This window comes from Mobula hypostoma, chromosome 11, assembly GCF_963921235.1.
Source record: "Mobula hypostoma chromosome 11, sMobHyp1.1, whole genome shotgun sequence".
Lineage (NCBI taxonomy): Eukaryota > Metazoa > Chordata > Chondrichthyes > Myliobatiformes > Myliobatidae > Mobula > Mobula hypostoma.
In genome coordinates this window covers 103,373,905-103,389,083 of record NC_086107.1, presented here as the reverse complement: position 1 = coordinate 103,389,083, position 15,179 = coordinate 103,373,905, and the positions used below count along the sequence as shown (strand labels likewise).

The 15,179-nt window shown below is 45.4% G+C and overlaps 1 protein-coding gene across 9 annotated transcripts in view; it reads right to left on the bottom strand.

Annotated features, from left to right (window-relative positions):
* LOC134354039 (myocardin-related transcription factor A-like) overlaps positions 1-14,234 on the bottom strand; it is a 238,553-nt gene extending 224,319 nt beyond the window's left edge. For all 9 annotated transcript variants that reach the window (XM_063062719.1, XM_063062723.1, XM_063062724.1 and 6 more), the window contains exon 1: positions 14,148-14,234. The gene's annotated coding sequence lies outside the window, so the exon portion shown is untranslated. The remainder of the gene's footprint in view (positions 1-14,147) is intronic.
* Between the last annotated feature and the right edge of the window lie 945 nt (positions 14,235-15,179).

The window sequence follows — 15,179 nt, the reverse complement described above, 5'->3', positions numbered from 1 at the left end:
TTGAAGCAACATCACAGGCACATAGCATCATGTAAGTAACATTCACAAGAAAAACCAAGTTAAACTGGTTTTCTTTTTACAACAGAAATGTAATTAGAACAAAGAAAAGTAAAGTCCATTTCAGTGCAAAGTGATCAGCATGGTCATAGCTACTAAAAGATGAAGCCACACTCAGGTTGGAGGAACAACACCTTATATTCCGTCTGGGTAGCCTCCAACCTGATGGCATGAGCAGTGACTTCTCTAACTTCCGCTAAGGCCCCACCTCCCCCTCGTACCCCATCTGTTACTTATTTTTATACACATATTCTTTCTCTCACTCTCCTTTTTCTCCCTCTGTCCCTCTCACTATACCCCTTGCCCATCCTCTGGGTCCCCCCCCCCGTCTTTCTTCCCGGACCTCCTGTCCCATGATCCTCTCGTATCCCTTTTGCCTATCACCTGTCCAGCTCTTGGCTCCATCCCTCCCCCTCCTGTCTTCTCCTATCATTTTGGATCTCCCCCTCCCCCTCCAACTTTCAAATCCCTTACTCATTCTTCCTTCAGTTAGTCCTGACGAAGGGTCTCGGCCTGAAACGTCGACTGCACCTCTTCCTAGAGATGCTGCCTGGCCTGCTGCGTTCACCAGCAACTTTTATGTGTGTTGCTTGAATTTCCAGCATCTGCAGAATTCCTGTTGTTTACTAAATTGTAGTGGTGATTCAAGGGGAGTAACTGTTCTTGCACCTGGTTGACAGTATAATTAGATAGTTCATGCTGGGGCACTGCCTCTGGGAGAAGACACTGATGCTGGGATGCTTATTCTTTCAATGGATTCAGAGGTGTTTGCATATAACTTTGGTGTCTTTCCAATGTCCTACAATGTCTTAGGTATATTGGGAGGACAGTTTCCACTACGGCCTGAAAGACCATGCTTTGTGCCAGGTTTAGGCCTTGATCTTCAGACACACTTTCTTCAAGTGGCCAAAAGCTGTGCTTGTACAATGAAGGCAATGAACAGCACAAAACATGTTTTGATGAAAATTTTCACTAAAACTCATTTCAGATCATTGCAGAATCCAGTCTGATTCACTAATGCCCTTCAGAGGAGGAAATATTCCAACTTGCCAATGCTACTCAGAACTCCAGATGTCCTATATAGTTGACCCTCAAGTGCCCACCAAAGGGGCCTGGTAAACTATTCAATTAGTATTTCCAGTACCTGTTATTGACCTTCAGCAATAAATTCAAACATGCCGAAGTTACAAATCACATCTTATGAACACTGATAAACTCCCATCACAATTCTTGGGTACATTGTCCTCACATATAGGACCACCCCACCAAAAAGGGCAGAAGATATGGGAGGGTGCAGTCCTTAAAAGTTCTCAACATCGATTCCAGATGCTAAATGTTCTGGTATGGCGAGGATCACACCCATCCAATAATTGCATCTACCATACTCGCTCATCCGAACCAGTGTTCATTCACGTTTAACAAAACTTGAAAATGGCCCCGGGAATGAAGGAAACTGAAAACAGGAAAACAAGGTCACTGAATTTCTCCTACATGCAGATCTTTCTTCACCTTAACATGTATCAACAAACACGAGAAAGTATGCAGATGCGGGAAATCCAAAACAATATAACATAATGCTGGAGGAACTCAGCAGGCCAGGCAGCACCTATGGAAAAAGAGTAAACAGTTGACATTTCAGGCCCTTTTTCAGTTCTTGATGGTGCCTGGCCTGCTGAGTTCCTCCAGCATTTTGCATGTGTTGCTCACCATCTTTGAAGTCCAAGGATATCTCCTGATTCAAGGATCTGCCAGGAACAGGTTTAAGAAAAAGACTTAAAACTACCTAAATTTTTTTTAAAAAGTTTGCCATCTCAGTGGTAAACCAGTTTGTGTGATTATTGGGTCACATAAGTGAAAAGTTGACTAAAAATGGGTTGCCTTGAAAAACGGTTTAAAAACTACTGGAATAAACCACCCCGGAACAGCAGTGCAAACACCTAGGAATGACGTGGCCCCATCCTGGTGAAGCTTCAATACAGGACATGCTGTGCTCAGCCTCAAGAACACAGCTTTTTTCTATGTGCGCTGAAATCACAAAGGATCAAATTGGAGCTCTTGTAGTCCAGACACGACCGGCGAAGAATGACAACGGGCAATTACACAGCCAGTGAGAGAAGGGTCCAACGACATCCCCATTGTTAATGACGACAGGATCTGGCACGTGTACACAATATTTGCCTTTTTACCCTGGTTCAGAGAAATGTCTTGTTTCATTATATGGTTATATACATGTATACAGTTAAATGACTATAAACTCGACTTGACAAAGGTAAAAGCATTTGCAATGTTCAGCCAGAAACGTCAAACAAATAGATCTGGGGCGGGATGGTAGCAGAGTGGTTAGCATGACCCTATTACAATTACGCCGTTGTCTGTAAGGAGTTTGTACATTCTCCCCATCACCTCGTGGATTTCCTCCAGATGCTCCAGTGTCCTACCATATTCAAAGATGTAGAGCAGGGTTTCCCAACCTTGGACACCTACCACTAACTGAGGGGTCCATGGATGACCCCTGATGCAGAGGCTAATAGATTAAGTGGTCATGAGTGTAACTGGACAGCGTAGAATCACTGTGCTGTAAATTTAAATAAAAAGTGATTTTTTTTTTATTACCCTCGGGTGGGTGGTGGCTGTTCTTTTCCGTGCTTTGTAACGCATCTGGTGACATTCCTGCTTTTTTTGTTTTTTTTTAGCATTTTTGTCTGTTTTTAAATGAGGATGAGTTGCTAGCTCGACACTTAACCCAGCATGGATGGAAAGCGTGCAGGGAGCCGGGCGGATTCAAACCCGGGACCATTAGCCTCGAAGTCCAGTGCAGATGCCACTACATGTAAGATGTTCAAAAACCAGGCTGCTACCTCAAAGGCAAACTAGTGCAAGTAAGCCATTAAAAATGGGCTCCCTGGGGAAAAAAGGCTAAAATCCTCTGGAATAAATAATCCATCTTAGTTTCCTCGAAAGAGTCCCACCATCAGGAAAGTCTCCAGCCAAACTGATGCAGTCAAGGTGCTATTAAGCAGCTGGACTGCTTGATACAGCAAAGGCATTCCCATTGTAGCACTGAAGGCCTGTACAGTTGAACCAGCTGTGCCTCTACCCAAGATGTTCCAATAGCTATAATACTGGTATTTACCTAATGGGGAAATTTGCCTAGATATGTCATGTTCACAAAAGGACAAATCTTGTCTAGCTACATGTCATCCAATCAGTCATCAGCAATGAGATGGGTGCAGAAATCAATAATGTCATTTAGTGGGACGGAGGTGGCAGGGGGGAAGAGTTACAGGTGAAGTTATGGCACGTGACCAAGTGGTTAAGGCATTGGACTAGCGACCTGATGGTCGTGAGTTCGAGCCCCAGCCGAGGCAACGTGTTGTGTCCTTGAGCAAGGCAATTAGTCACACATTGCTCTGCGACAACACTGGTGCCAAGCTGTATGGGTCCTAATGCCCTTCCCTTGGACAACATTGGTGTCATGGAGAGGGGAGACTTGCAGCATGGGCAACTGCTGGTCTTCCATACAACCTTGCCCAGGCCTGCGCCCTGGAGAGTGAAGACTTTCCAGGCGCGGATCCATGGTCTCGCAAGACTAACGGATGCCTTTACTTATGGTTTAGAGACAGGGATGTGGGCAAATTAGAAGTCAGGCCAGAGTCTAAATCTCTGCTCAGTGTTTGAAGGCCAGCAATGCAGACATTGGACATTTGCATAGCAGGCTGGGACATCTGACTGGATGTCAGGAAAGCAGACCACGCTAGTCAAGGGCAGGTAGCCACCCCAAGGTCAACAAATTGGAATTGTCAGCAAGTTCTGGAGTCAGAGTTCAATGTGGGCAGGTGGAATGAAGTCTGCTGGTCCCCTGGGCTCACAAGTTAGTGTGATTGGAGTTCAAGGCCTAGTTTGGTTATCGTCTAGTACTTGGGGTCGATGCTGAGGATCAAATCAGAAGTCCAGAAGTCGAGACCCATTGGCCAAAGCCCCCAAGTCTGTGAATCTCTGCAAGTTGGTAAAGCAAGTTGACGCTCAATGTCTGCAAGTCCAAGTCTGCTGGAGAATAATGCCAAAGATGACTACATGTACTGGAGTTAAAGGACTGTGTATGTTCTTTGGGGCGGGGGGGGGGGTTGAGGGAGGGAAGAACGGAACTTATGTGCCATTCTGTGTTGTTCTGATGGGCATTGTGGGCATGTTATGTTGGTGCCAGAATGTGTGGCGATGCTTGCAGACTGCTCCCAGCACACCCTCGAGTGTGTTGCTTATTAACACAAATGATGCATTTCACTGTATGTTTCCATGTCATGTGATAAATTAACTTGAATTTTGATCACCAATAACACGCTCACCAATGCCTGGTTCGGGTTTGGCCAGGGCCACTTGAAACCAAATCTCTTCACAGCCTTCGTCCAAACACAGAGCAAAGATCTGAATTCTACAGGTAAGGCGGGAGCGACTGCCCTTGGCAGCGGCGTAGCATTTGGCCAAGTGCGGCACCAGCAAATCTGGTAACAAACTGAGGTCAAAATGAAAAGGAAAATGTTGCTGTGGTTAGTCATTCCTCAAGACAAAAATGACAGCTGCAATTGTTAGGTCAAACAGCTGAGGCCAGTCCTCTGAAAAACTTCCTCAGGGACGTGTGTAAGCCCAACCTACTTCATCAATGGCCCGTCAGCAGGTCTGAAGTAGCTTATTTACTTACTGTCCCTTACACCGCTGGCATTTAGGGCAACAATGAAGGTCCTTTAAGGATTCTTCATCACCTTCCCCTAACCATTTTTTTGACCAGTCAGGGTGGTTAGCTCTGAGCTGAATCCACAAACCTGGAAGACCGGTGGACCACTCTTAGTCTGGCCTCTACCTTTTGATCTGTTTGGCATGGGTGACCCTACCAAGCGCCAAAGCCCATGGCCAGTTTGTGGTCCTCTTGAAGGAGGTTTGAGGTTAATGGTTGCACAAGGTTCAATTCCATTTGCATCATCTCAGTAAATGAAGTATCCCATACCCACACAACATACGGGCATGGACTGGTAAGTGGAAAACAATGACAAGCCCAATCAAAACCAAGTCTAACCACTTACCCTTGGCACTCAGTGGCATTGTCATCCCAATGCCAACCAACACCCCCCCCCCCAATCAATATCAAGACTACATTAATCAGAAATTCACTATGACTAGCCATATAAATAATGTGGCTATAAGCACAAATCAAAGGCTGGATAATCTGCTGTGAATAAATCAGAACTTGACAACCAAAAGCTTTGCCACTTTCTGCCAGGACAAATCAGAAGAGTGATGGCATGATCTCCACTTGCTTGAACGAAAGCAGCAACAACTCCTCCCAAAAATCTCAGCAGCGCCTCGGATAAGGCAGTCAACTTAATCGACATCCCATCAACCATTCTAAGCATCCATTCGCTCCACTGTCAATGTACCTTGGCTGCAGCACGAACCATCCACAGCATACTGCCTGTTCACCTATGCCACTCCGACAGCACCTCGCAAAGCCATGACCCCAACTTCAAAGATGACGAGGACAGCAGACACAGGGGAAAACACTACATGCAGGTTCCTCTTCAAGTCACACACCATCCCAGATTGGAATTATCACCATTCCGTTATTGTTGCTGGAAATAAAGCTCAGAACTCCCACCAACGGCACTGAGGGAGTGCTGTCATGGAAAGAGCAACAGATTGAGAAGTTGCCACTCTAAACCTACCACTTGTTTGTTAAACGCGTAGCTGTTGACTGAGCTGTAGCAATGGAAACATCAGCCACAATTTAAAACCTTACTGATCGAAATGGCTGCACACAGTCCTACAGCAGTTCCAATGAGATTCCACCTCGACAAGAAAATTAGAGGAATCAGGTTTTAGTGGGTGCAAGATTTTCAACCAAGCAATTATTGGATGATATTTAAGATGCAGAAAATCAAATTATTTGGCAACAGCTTGCATAATCAGAGTTTACACATTTAAATGTACTCCATCCATACATCACTAATAGTAATTGAATTTACAGAATTTTATTAAAAAATAGAATGGATGATCCAAGGATTCAGTGTGCATTCAGAAGACCCCAAGCAGAAGAGATGGATGGCTCAGCACTGGGAGGCAGAGAACACCAGTGCGCTTTTAGGAAACTCAAAATCCCTGGCCAAATAAAAGGGCAATTGGAATATTCTGCCTAATGTACATACATTTAGGGAGGTGAGGTGGAGACACGTCTCTATCAAAGGAGCTGTACAGAGCTCCTTCGCTCTTCTAGCCTGCAAGTCACTCTACACCTCCTCTCTTGCCACCACTCAGGGCCCCAAACAGTCCTTCCAGGTGAGGCAACACTTCACTTGTGAGTCTGTTGGGGTCATCTATTGCATCCAGTGCTCCCAGTGTGGCCTCCTCTACATCAGTGAAACCCGACGCAGATTGGGGGACCGCTTCGTCGAGCACCTCCGCTCCGTCCGCCACAACAGACAGGATCTCACGGTAGCCACCCACTTCAACTCTGCTTCCCATTCCTATTTGGATATGTCCATACATGGTCTCTTCTACTGCCATGATGAGGCTAAACTCAGGTTGGAGGAGCAACACCTCATTTATCGGCTGGGTAGTCTCCAGTCCCTTGGTATGAACATAGAATTCTCCAACTTCCGGTAATTCCCTTCCCCTAACCCTATTTCACTCTGACCCCTCCCCCAGCTGCCTATCACCTCCCTCACGGTTCCGCCTCCTTCTACTACCCATTGTGTTTTCCCCATTCCTTCTTCACCTTTCCCGCCTATCCCCTCCCTGCTTCCCCTCCCCCACCCCTTTATCTTTCCCATTACTGGTTTTTCACCTGGAACCTACCAGCCTTCTCCTTCCCACCCTCCTCCCACTTTCTTTATAGGGTCTCTGCCCCTTCCGTCTTCAGTCCTGACGAAGGGTTCCGGCCCGAAACGTTGACTGATCGTTTGTACGGATGCTGCCCGACCTGCTGAGTTCCTCCAGCGTGTTGTGAGTGAAGTCACTCTTGAGCAAGGTGTAGCACTTGCTTAGCCACCCCCCCCCCAACCCAATCAGGGTCATGTGAAGCCATGGGAGCAGGTGGTAGATGGCTATAAAGCAGGTGATACATATCATGGTTATGCCACCATCAGGCAAACAATCTCTAATAATGACTGGGGTCACCCTACAAGACATTGCCCAGGAGAAGGTGATGGCAAACCACTTCTGCAGAAAAATTTGCCAAGAACAATCATGGTCATGGAAAGACCACAATCACCTACATCACACAACACAGGACAAAACAACATACATTTGCATGTTGAAATGTTAACAGTGTTAGAACAAGATTATGTGAACAGTATGTCACTTATGTATGCTGGAACTCAGTGGGTGAGCAGTAAAGGGAACTGTCGACATTGAGTGAAAAACCTATACCAGGACTGAGAGGTAACCAGTATAAAGAGCTGAGAAGAAGCAGTGAAATAGCCTCCCACCCCCAACCAAAGTAATTGGTGGTCCAAGGAGGGGTGAAAGCTGATGAGAAAGTCTAGCCGGGTACGGGTGGGATGGATTGAGAGACAAGGGCAGGTGAATGATAAATGGAGGCAAAAAGGAACGAAAAGGAGAAGCAATTGAAGTGGGGTGGGGTGGGGTTGGGTGAAGGAGGTAAGCAGGAACACCAGTGCTGGAACCTGTGCTTAATGGCCCCTCAAGTGCACTCTACTAATCATCATAGCAGACCCTGTGCCTTAATATACTTTGTTGTCCAATCCTATATCACCTGATTTCCCCCAAGTGTTCAAATATCCATGAAACCCTGCTTGTTAACTGAGATTCTGAAGCACTGATAGCACTTTCGAGTGGGGAATTCAAAAGACTTAAAGTACGTTATCAACTTTCAGATTTATCTCATCAGCAGCCACAAACCAAAAGAACCCGTTAAAAAAAAGACCAAACACCCACTGCACAGACAGAAAAAGAATCACATAAACAATAAAAGTAAGCAAATAGCATTCAGACTGAAGTTCTATGAAAGACACGAGGCCAGGCATCACTGCAGCTGGAGGCCACAGCATCAACTCATCGCCGGACCAAGTAAACGTCGCAGGGCAGAGAGCAGAACTGGCCCATCCCTCTCCTCCAGTTCCAACACCCGGACGTTTTCAATCTGCCCCAGCACTCAAGTAGTCCAACATCAGTCGCTCCTTGCTCTTGGACAGCTCTGGGGCCTGGCCTGTCGCCACAATTCGGCCCACACCTGGCCTTTCCATTTCAGCCCAGCGCTTAAAATCGATTGGACATTGGAACATTCCTGGCTCCCTCCTCCGCTTGCCTCTGCCATGCCTCGCCTTCACATCCTCCTGCCTAGCCACACATCTCCACTGTTAGCAATAATTGTTTTTAATAAAGGTGTATAGTGGTTTTCTTTGTTTCGTATTTTGCCGCCAATAAGTCATCACTGGGCATCACCAGCGCCATCGTAAACCAGACAATCATATTACAATCCTCCTTTGTTTCTCTGCATCTCATTTCAAAGTTGAGAAACATTTATCCCATGGCTATGCTTAGTTGTTCTGGAAGTTACAGCCAAATGAAACAGCTTCTCAGCTGCCACCCAGTCAATCCTTCTAAATATCTCATTAGTTCAACTCTCATATTCTAAACTCTAGTACAGGACAATATTGCTCCAAATCTCCACTAAAAAACAACCTCCTCATCATAACTAATCCCATTCTAAAGCAAGTAATAAAAGATTCCAATGATCTCAGGAACATTAACACAATTTGACTCTAAACTAAATGAGATTGTTGCAGAAGGCTGAATAGGTTTTTAGCAATAGTCTAAGAATGAAAGAAGAGGATTATCCAGACACAAAAGTTGCCTTTTCCAATTCAGGAATAAATATAGGAAAACTGAAATTTTAAAAAAACTATGCAAGCTGAAAGTACATACAAAAACTATCCAAAGGGAGAAAATATAGAAGACTCATTAGAAAATTAAGACTTTCCCCACAAACATTTTACAAGCTTACATAAAACACCATCTATTTCCAGCATTCAGGGTCCTAAACTGCAGATCAATGCATCACTAACTTCACTTCCTCATAATATTCAGAGGGAAGAGGCCACTTTCTATCCGTATGTAACCATCTTCCTAACTGCCACCGTGAGGCAAGTGATGAACAACACGACCCGGATGAGAAGTCACCTACCATGCCTCACTAGGCATACCTGCAAGCTGGTCGGACCTGGTAACAATGATAGCAGCAGTTGCCATTTTGTTCAAGGAATTATAAGCTCCAGGTAGCAAGCGTGAGTGGAGACTCATTTGATTGTCACAGATCAACTATTTTGACAAAGTGCCAGTGAATTTCTTCCCAGTGTTCTAGCCAATATTTATCCCTCAACTAACATCACTGAAATAGATTAATGTGCTATTATCACAATGCTGTCTGGAGTGGGGGGGGGGGGGGGGTTAAAGAGTTTATCACATAATAGTTGCCAAATATCACAAATTGCATAAGTGACCTCACCATAAACCTACTTCCAAGACTAAAGCACTGCAGAGCATCACGAGATCACAAAACGCACTACATATAAATAAACAGGTCCTTTCAACTCATTACACAGTGGGAGAGCATAACAGCAAAACCTACTACCACATTCTTCTAACTTAATGTAAAACAGATATTCAGGCTTGAATCAAAAAAAAGATATTATCGGAAAGCAAGAGACACACACATTGGCAAAGAGAATTTATACTTTAATAATTAATCTGATTTAAGATGGGTTCTGGTTAAGATGGCGCTGGAGGATCTCAGCGACTTCTGGCTGGTGGCTAATGAAACATGGAATAATACTAAATACCTCATTAATCACTTTTTCTGGTAAACTATCATTGCAAACAATAGCCTGTAACTTCCCTTTGGACTTGGAGGCAATTCAATGTGGCAAAACCGAGACAAGGCTGCGGGCTCAATATCAAGAGCGAGAAAGACCTAAAGATCGATCGATTTAGGTGTCCAGCTAAATCAGAAAGTTCGGGTACAGGCCGAATCAAGGCGGCGGGTTCCAGACCCTAGAGCATATCAAAGCCATTGAACCCGATGTTTGGACAACGATTTAGGTGCCAGGCCAGGTTGAAAATGTCAGGGTGTCGGGGCCTGAGGCTAGTTCAGCTCACTGCTCTGCTCCGTACTGAACTAAGGGTCTCTGGACAGACTTTGTGGACTTCAGTTCAAAATGCTATTTGCTTGCATTTATTGTTGGTATGATTTTTTTTTTCTCTGCATGCTGGGTGCTCAACAGTCTTTTTTAAAAATGGGTTCTTTTGGGTTTTTGTTTCAAAGCTGCCTGTTGGGAAGCTAATCTCAATATGGTATAATGTATAGATACTTCAAACTTTTAACTTAATAAGGTTAATATTCTAAATAACAGTTCATAACTGTGGAGAACTAAACAGCAAAAGAGAGCTAAAGTTAAATGAAACTTTCACAGAAACACTTTTGCAGGACGACATCCAATTTCTCCCACTATATTTAAAATTAGAAACTGAAACACCAGAAATGACAAAAAAATTTTTTAAGTTATTGGCCAAAACAAAATGCAATCAGCAAAACCTGCTCTGGGAACATTTTCTCTTAAAAGACTGAAGAGGCCAGCTCAGCATTCTTAACAGTTGCGAAAAGTTCTGATTCAGTGGTTATGCGGGGAGCCACTTGTTGGAAAAACCAAAACAAAACAGCAAAAATACAAGATCAAAAAATTTGGAGAGAATTTTCCCACACTGCAGCAAGAGTGTGGAATCACAGCAACATTCAGTGCTTTAAGGAAATAAATAACATCAACACTTTAGAGAAAGCTTGATTAAGACACAAGGGAGAAGGAAGCAAAAGAATTCGGAATAAGTGGGGAGGATGAGTTAATTGGAGGCGATGGCTTGAATGCAGCAAGGACAGTGTTTCACAGAAGAAAACCTTTGTGAACCTCAGAGGGATGATGATTTGAATAGCTCCAGTGACCAAGGAGAAGGAGCTCCAAGCTCTAAATTCTAGTCCAATACTCAGCAACAACTTTCAACTTGCATCTCCTGTAACTCAGCAGAATGACTCAAGGTGCCTCACCTGAGCTTTAACGAATAATATGCAGAGGTAGAGTGGCAGGGATTAAGGAAGGTTACTCAAAATCCTGGGCTTAGACAGCTGAAGACACAGTTGCCAATGAAAATTATAGCAACCCAGAAGTGACAGGTCATACAGCCAAGGAAGGGGCAAAGCCACAGAGTTGTGTTTTTTTCCCAAAGATTCCAGCGTCAGCCGCACCCGAGCCCTACCGCCCTTCCTCCCCAAGTTTGAGAAGTATTTAAAAAAGATAAGACCTATCCAATAGAACATTGCTGCCTGAAAAGTGAGTCCTGCCTTCTCTCACTGTATACATTGCAGAAGGACATGCAGCTTCCTGGCCAATGAGATAACAATCCGATCAGCAAGCCCAGACACAGGCATGCTCACGTCACAGGCCCTGCCCACGGATCCATTCACTGTAAGTCAGCTGGGCTGAACACTGTAGATTTCAAAGACAACTGATAGGTTTCACAGTATGTAGCTCTGAAATTCATGTTTCGATCCACACAGTCTGACAGGAAGTACACAAACCCCGTCGCACTGGCTGGCTTCTGAAACAAGTCACTAAAAATCACTATAGGGAGATATTTAAATGGAGAAATCAATTTAGAGCTGATCACATTAATTGTACCTGTATCAATTGACATTTCTTATCCCTAGTTACAAAAGTGCAAGCATTCAAACTAACTTAGATAGCAACATCCAATGTAACAATTACAAAAAGTTTGAAATTCGAAGTACATTATCAAAGTATATACACTTTATACAACCTTGAGATTCGTCTCCTTACAGGCAGCCACAAAACAAGGAATACCAGTAGACACACCAAAGTTGCTGGTGAAGGCAGCAGGCCAGGCAGCAACTTTGATGTGTGTTGCTTGAATTTCCAGCACCTGCAGATTTCCTCGTGAATACCAGTAGAACCCATTAAAAACAAAGAAGACCATCAAACACCCAAGATGCAGAGAAATTAAAAAGTGCAAACAATAAAAGTAAGCAAACAGCATTCAGAACTGAAGTTCACAAAACTGAGTTCACACTGTGATAGTTGTGGGTCACAGCCACGGTTCGGTGCGGAGGTGAGTAAACCTCACAGAGCTGCACGCTGAAGTTCAGTGCAGAGTTGAGTGAAACCTGCAGAGCAGCAATTGAACCAGCCCCGACACCCTGACCTTTCCAATCTGGCCCCAGCACTTAAAGTGTTCAGACCTACAGGTCATTCCTTGCTCTCGGACTGGGTCCGTGCCCTTTGGTGCACTCTCAGGCCAGTGCCCTGCCACTTCAATTCAGCCACCTCAATTGTACGACAGCTCCACACTACCTTGCAGTCACAAAGCCAATGATATGTAAAAGCATTTCGCCCAGTACCTGTGAGTAACTGCAAAATACACACAGACAAAACTGAATTAAGTGGCTGCATTTTATGTTCAACTTCTTCCACATCAGCTAATCTCAAAACAGACATCATAAATGGCCTCACGTCAGAACGCAACAGAAGCAGTACACCATATAGTAAACACGAGGAATTCTGCAGACGCTGGAAATTCAAGCAACACACATCAAAATTGCTGGTGAACGCAGCAGGCCAGGCAGCATCTCTAGGAAGAGGTACAGTCGACGTTTCGGGCCAAGACCCTTCATCAGGACTAACTGAAAGAAGAGCTAGCAAGAGATTTGAAAGTGGGAGGGGGAGATCCAAAATGATAGGAGAGACCATATAGTCCCCAGATTCTGTTCTACCATAGCTGATTACACCTGCGGGAGGCACTTTCCCACTCAATCCCCATTTCCTCGCATTGAATCTCTATACCTCAGTCATGAATATACTCAGACCGAACCCCACAACTGCCTTTAGAGGTCCCAAAAATTCACTACAATCTTAGTGAGTGACTGTTTTCCTCACTCACTACCATTCCTGAAAAGATGCCTCCCCCCCTACCCCCCCAAACCAGGTAGAGGCTCTCAAGCTAAAGGAAATAACATCTATTCTTTCATTCCTTCTCAGAATGTTGCTCATCATGTGCGAAGTCATTTGGAGGCACAACAGACAGCATATTTTGCAATCTAGAGCAACAGGCAGCTGGAGGAGCTCAACAGGTCCAGTAGCACCTGCGGAGGGAAGGGAATAGCTGACATAGCGATCAAGACTCCATCTACATCGAGACTGCATGTGAGGACAGCAAGAGAGCCCCTTATCACCCCCCCAGCCACTCTACCACTACCTTTCCTGGGTCTATCTGCCCAACATCTCCCTTCCAACTTGTTTGGACCCATCACCTGCCTCACTGGCTATACTTTCCCAGTCCTGATCTCAATCCCAAAACGTCACCTATCCTTTTGCTTCTAAGGATGCCGTTTGACCACTGATTCCCTCCAATCGCTTGGTATTTATTGCGCATAAAGCCCAACCCCACACAGGAGACAAAAAACCACAACATTTGCTTTCAATGATGTCACTCACCCCATTATCGGTTAAATTATAAGCAACCAAAGTTAGTGCGGAATCTGGCACAGGGCTAGTTTCTTAATCACTATCCCCTAGCAGACTCAAATACCCAACTCAAAGTCCTCTGCTCCAGCCTCAGTATCAGACTCTCCCCCAGTTCCAGCAAATATCAGTATCTTTCACCCCTAAACTGCCGCCCCCTATACCCAGACAACCCCGACACGCAAGCCCCACTTCGTTTCCCAACCCCCAACACTAAGATCTGGGTCCTTAATGGCATTTCTCTATCTCCAGCCCCAGTCCTAATCCCACCTACCAGTCTCAAACTCCAATGCTGGCCCCAGCCCCACATACATACCTCTAGCCCCAGCCCCACCTACATACCTCTAGCCCCAGCCCCACCTACACACCTCCAGCCCCAGGCCTACCGCTCTCCCCTGCCACCTCCTTATCTCACTCCCCTCCTCTAACCTGCCGATCTCCTCTCTGCACTTTCCTCCCACCAGCGGGCAGCAAACTACTCCCCCAGCCCCGGCTCACCTCACTTCGCCGCTCCTCGCCCGATGCGTCACCCTCCTCCTCCACCGTCTCCAAGCTCCCCTTCAGACGGGAAACATGACAACGGAAGCACCCGCCTCCTGAGCGTGATTGACATGGAAACAAGCAATCAGGAACAAGCTGCCCCTCACTATGATTGACAAACGGGTTAACCAATGAAGATCACGATAGCCGCAAAATCCAACCAACCGGTGGGAAATCTGTTTCATTGACATTCAAAATGCCCAATCGTCATTGTCTATGTGGTTCCAAGGCGGAGGCATTATCGAATAGACTTGCAGGATGGGTTTAACCGGCAACCGTATCATCCATTCAAAAAGTGATGTCATTCATACAGTCTCAGCTGCGAATGAAAGTACCAGTTATCATCAGTTCAGAGGTCGTCGAAAGGCAACCAATTAGAGCGAAGAGTTTCGGCACATCTTCATATGTTTCTCAGTGACCAATGAGAGCTTTCAGCCTTCAGTTGGCCTGGCCAATTGGCGTTGGAGTGGGTGAAAGCTCAAAACAAACAAACCGGAAGGGCTGCTCTTTGAAGCGGGAAAGTTGATCTGTTTTATTTCTGTTGTTTAACTTAAATTAGAGTTGGTTTATTATCGTCACGTGTACCGATATTCTGATTGTCATTCCCGTTCCGATATGAAGGTCCACGGCCTCCTCTTGTGCCAAGATGAGGCCACCCTCACGGTGGGGGAGCAACACCTTATATTCTGTTTGGGTAGCCTCCTACCTGATGCCATAAATATCGATTTCTCCTTCCGGTAAACATAATGCGTCCCCCTCCCTCCCTTCTTCTATTACCCACTCTGGCCTTTTACCTCTTCTCGCCTCCCCCTGCCCCTCTCCTCTTTCTCCTGGGGCCCACTGCTCTCCGATCAGATTCCTTCCTCTCCAACCCTTTATCTTTCCTGCCCACGTGGCTTCACCGATCACTTTCAAGCTAACCTCCTCCCCTCCTCTGTATTCTGGCGTCTTCTTGCTTCCTTTCCAGTCCTGAAGAAGGGTCTCGGCCCA